This window comes from Lolium perenne, chromosome 1 (genome assembly GCF_019359855.2).
Source record: "Lolium perenne isolate Kyuss_39 chromosome 1, Kyuss_2.0, whole genome shotgun sequence".
Lineage (NCBI taxonomy): Eukaryota > Viridiplantae > Streptophyta > Magnoliopsida > Poales > Poaceae > Lolium > Lolium perenne.
The window spans coordinates 56,414,311-56,419,186 of record NC_067244.2 but is presented as its reverse complement, the minus strand read 5'-3'; the positions used below and the strand labels follow the sequence as shown (position 1 = coordinate 56,419,186).

At 45.8% G+C, this 4,876-nt stretch overlaps 1 long non-coding RNA gene across 1 annotated transcript; it reads right to left on the bottom strand.

The window, feature by feature from the left end:
- Positions 1–724: 724 nt before the first annotated feature.
- LOC139838550 (uncharacterized) lies at positions 725–1,979 on the bottom strand. Its single transcript, XR_011755771.1, has 3 exons — positions 1,068–1,979; positions 872–982; positions 725–772 (listed from the first exon to the last, which is right to left on the bottom strand). It is a non-coding gene; the product is annotated as an uncharacterized lncRNA (long non-coding RNA).
- Positions 1,980–4,876: the final 2,897 nt, after the last annotated feature.

The following is a 4,876-nucleotide window of genomic DNA, read 5'->3' as shown; positions in this document are numbered from 1 at the left end:
CGCGCCAGGGTGGTGTTTGGTGGGCCTGTGGCCCCCCTTTGGCCTCTCTCGGGTGTTCTGGAAGCTTCGCGTGATCCTAAGATGATGGGCGTTGATTTCGTCCGATTCCGAGAATATTTCCTTACTAGGATTTCTGAAACCAAAAACAGCAGAAAACAGCAACTGGCCCTTCGGCATCTCGTCAATAGGTTAGTTCCGAAAAACGCATAAATATGACATAAAGTATGCATAAAACATGTAGATATCATCAATAATGTAGCATGGAACATAAGAAATTATCGATACGTCGGAGACGTATCACTCCCTAACAAAGAATCCCGCAAGTTTCTCTTGAATTGCTCGTAGGCAATCCTCTGGCGATCCTCTGTTAGGAGAGAGTCTTGCAGGCGTTTCATATAAATTGAAAAAAAGGAGATCAATATGTATGAAAGGAACTCAATACAATTGATGGTAATAAAATAAGATTGTGAAATATTGTTCACGTACACGAATGGCATGTATAGCCGCCTTCGGGTCCTTGTGACAGGTCATCTTGCAAATGAACTTGCAGACGTAGTATCCACATAAGTTATTCTCGGGTTCTTGCTTCAAACACTTTACGAAAAAATAGTTCGATCAAACTAATAATCAAGAATGATAATGCATGGTAATGAAACAAAAATTCAAAGAGATTTGGTGGCATGTAGCTATAGTACTACTTACAGGATAATCTTGAAATGTAAGCTTCGGTTTCCATTCATCCCTAGCAGTCGTGTTGAACCGTTTCCAAGCCCTGCCCGACAAAGAAAAAATGAGTAAATGAGTTATTGATTAGTTGATATCATCAAATGAGAACAGATGAAGGTGCTGATACGGTATTGATTGAAATTACCTCTGGAGCATGGATGCCATGTTCGCCCATTGCCCATGGTCTTTATGTTTCGAGTCCATGACAAGTACTACTCCTTTGTTAAGCGTAATGATTAGGAGAATATAGTGGAAGCTGCACATGCATAACTCGCCGGATTATTTAGACTTCACATCGAGTAAGATAAATCGAATGTATGTAAGACAATTATAACACTCACTCGAAGTTGTAAGGAAAGAATATTTTCGATTTGTTTGCTTGCTTCTGCAAAAACCTTAGCAAGTTGTCCTTTGTGTCCTTGGCGTACTATTGAACCGTAACTTCATGAACGGTGTTTGGGTCAATTAACCCAATGTCATAGAGCCCACCTTTTCTGCATTCGAGCATCTTCACTCTGCATAATATATAGAGTACAAAAAGAATACAGTGAGGATAATTTTTGGTGCAAATGAATGAGCTGAGCTATAGACTTAATTACATAAATAAATCACTTATAGGAAGTAGCAACTAATGAGAGATTTGTCGAGGGCGTCTTGATTGAATAACTGAAATAGTTCTTCAAACTCAATGTTTATCACCTCCTTCCCCTAGAAGTAATGCTCATCTCTAACTCCCACCGTGAGGTAGAGATCCAAGTTCTGACAGGCTTGCGGGTACCATTCATGCAACTTTCGCATATGAGTCCCTAGATGTGGGAGCTGGCCAGGTCTGACGAGAGACTTCCTGTATGTGTATGTGTATTTGACTTCAACCATTGGAAAGTAACCTTCGTATTGAACATCTGCTCCAAGATCTCTAGCCGTCCGTTCGATCAACGATGCCATCTCCGGATCATCAAAGGAGTACACGGCCAAGGGGGGTAGTGATTGATTTTCGTGTTGTCTGAGATGGGCAATTGTTTTTGCTTTTCTCGCTCTAGAGGATTGTCCAAGAGAGTGGGCATAATCACTTGCCAACTCAGCTTTCTTTGCTCTCGTCTCGGCAAAGTGCTTCATTGTATTCGGTGCTATAAACAGCTTTGGCGGAGGCTTCTACGGCGCAAAATGTGCCTTCATCTGTTCCTTTACAACTTTGTCGGTTCGCTCATCAGTTCGCTCATATGGTAACAACTCTGGAGTCTTAGACCTCTTCGGAGTTGATGATCTCTTAGGAGATGTAGTACTTGTTGCGGTACTCTTCCTCTTTGGCTTAGGTCGCACACTCGGCGAAGTCTCCTAACGAGGAGGAGGGGTCGGAGTATGCTCACGTGGAGGAGACTGCGGAGGCGGAGGAGGTGGTGGAGAATGAGCTGGAGGTGGCCAGATTGGCTTCGAACCTGGAAACACAATGTTTTCCTTCCGCCATAGAACGGTCGTTCTAAGGGCTTCTCCCAGTTCAGTGATTTCCCCTCTTGACCTGCAGGGTGGTCAAGCGTCAACAGCTTATATCATGTCGTCACTTCATCCACCACCACAACAGCATAGCCATCTTGGACCGGACGGCAATGGTAAGTTCTTGTAGGTAAGACATAGCCGACCGCCGCCTTCATGGATATGTTCACAACTTTTACATGCAGCTCACAAGGATGGGCCTCTGTGAGAACATCCACGGGGTAGCGAGGAGGCACCATCACCTGATCATCATTATCGAGCTGAGTGGAAGCCACGCTACTTTTCCGGTGCTGAGATTGCTGTGGGTCGATAGCATCGAATGCAGTATCTTCATGTTGCCCCTGAGATCGCTGCGTTGTAAGTACTTCGTTAATTTTGGTCTTTAAAGACGCTTACAGATTCCTCTAAGGATGATATGTGGTCTGCTTCCCTTGCCTTTCTCCTCACATGGCTTTTATCAGGAAATCTCTTCCTTTCCTCGGGAAAGCCATACTTCCACAGAACGGAGCCTTCTGTGCCTCGTGTTCGTCCACCGTGTTCTTTGTTCCCAAGGGCGCGTGTCAGTTCGTCATTTTCTCTTTCGGGATGGAACCTCCCCTCCCGCACGTCCCTATGTGCAGCTATAAGGGCTTCACAATGGTTTTGAGATGTTCTTTATTATAATTAAACTTCCCTGTTTCTGGGTCCAACCTTCCCCCAATCCCGTAGAACCACTCCTTCGACCGTTCGGTCCAATCGAATGTCCCTATTTGGATCCCTTTGCTGACTAGTTCCGCCTCAGCTGCGTGCCACTTAGGCATGTTAGTCCTGTAGCCACTTGGACCCGTAATTTGGTGATGTTTCTTCAACGCAACATTTGCCTTATTTGTTGCCGATCTTTTCTTAAATTCTTCTGACTCCGTGTACTTCACTAATTCGGGCCAGTGATCTTTTTTCTTCTCATACTCTCCAGTGAAGTCCGGAGTCTTATTTTGCTTGACAAAGTCCTGGTGATATCTTTTCTTGTGGTTCTTGAATAGTTCGGCCATCTTCTTTAGAGCAAACTCCTTGAATGTCTCCTCCATCTGTCTGGCTCTATCGGCATTCTCCTCTGGAGGTAGGTTGAAATGTGCCATGAGACGACGCCAAAGGTTGTCTTTGGCTGCATCATCGACATAATGACCCACTTCAGCCTCTCCCTTCGGCTTGTGCCATTCTCGAACGGTGATCAGGATGCAGTCCCTAACAATCACTCCGCATTGACTTATAAATAATTTTGCAGCCTTGTTGGGAGCAGTCGGTCGGCCACTCTGATCGATTTCGATGATGTCGAACCCAACATCTTCGGACAACTTTTTGGTCAGGCCTCGCTTCGACTTTACAGAAGAATTGCTCGATCCGGAGGGCTAAAAAAGAAAAAAAATCTTCGTCAATATATATATACAAATTAGTTAATGCATCTAGTTAGCACCGGCTTAATTTATATACCTTGGTGAAGTTTGTAATAACTAAGGTTCCAACAGCGGAGCCATTATGTTCTTCTTCCTCACCGGAGCCATCTTCTCTTTGCTCAAGATCCGTCGCTCCCTCACCAGAGTCATTCAAATACCTTGCGGTGACAACATCATCTCCACCGCCATCATCCAGAACACCGCCGGCTATGAGGTTCGCCATGAATTCTTCTTGTACTTCATCTCTATCAGCGTCCATAGTTTCTGCAACGACTTGCAAGTTATAGGAACCATCATATAATCACATATATAGATATTAATTAAGCATAATGCAGAAAACAGAAATTGGAGTTACATATATAGTTATTAATTAAGGATAATGTAGTGCTGAAAGCAGATATTGCAGTTACATGCATATATAGCTCGGGTCCATTTTTATTTAACCCTAACACATCACTACAACCTCTCAACGGCGCCGACCGGGTGCTGAGCCGCATCGGGTGAACACCCAAAGCCACGGAACATTCACAAGATCATAGCTCACGTGAGATCCCTGCAGAACTGACCATCCGTTCCTATACATGGTGTCCAACACATGCAGGTAACGGCGAACGTGCTCGTCCTCCTCTCTAATGCGGCAAGCTACCACCTCCTCGGGGGCCGGCTCCCTTCGTACCGATTGTGGCCCACGCGACTGCCACCAAAGAAGATCCGGGTCGACGACGGGACCCGGATTCCGCACCAAGGTGCGCGCCCCGGAAGATAACACCTCCCAGTGCCACCCTGGCGGAGCCCAGTCCCGGACCTCCCCCATCATCAGCATCTGGTCCAAAACGTGCCCAGACCTCCACGACGCGGCGAGTGCGGCATCACAGCTATGAAAACTGTGACGCCCCGGAACCGGTATCCTGAGGATTCCAGCGATCCCGCCGAAATCCGCACGATATCGATCCAGAGACGCCCTCCGACACGACGTGCGCGACGAATCACACACGTGATGCCAGAGGAATTAACACGAGCGGTAACATTACAACAGGATTACAATAGAGCCCACAAGATACATATATTACAACAACGACTCCAACGAGTCAAGATACAAATATACAATACAAAGATTCAAATCATACAGAAGATCGAATACGTCCGAGTACGGACAAGATACAAATTGGACTAAGAGTCCTGAAGATAACCAGTGGCGTCCATAACCCCCGCCTGTGCCAAGCCGGAAA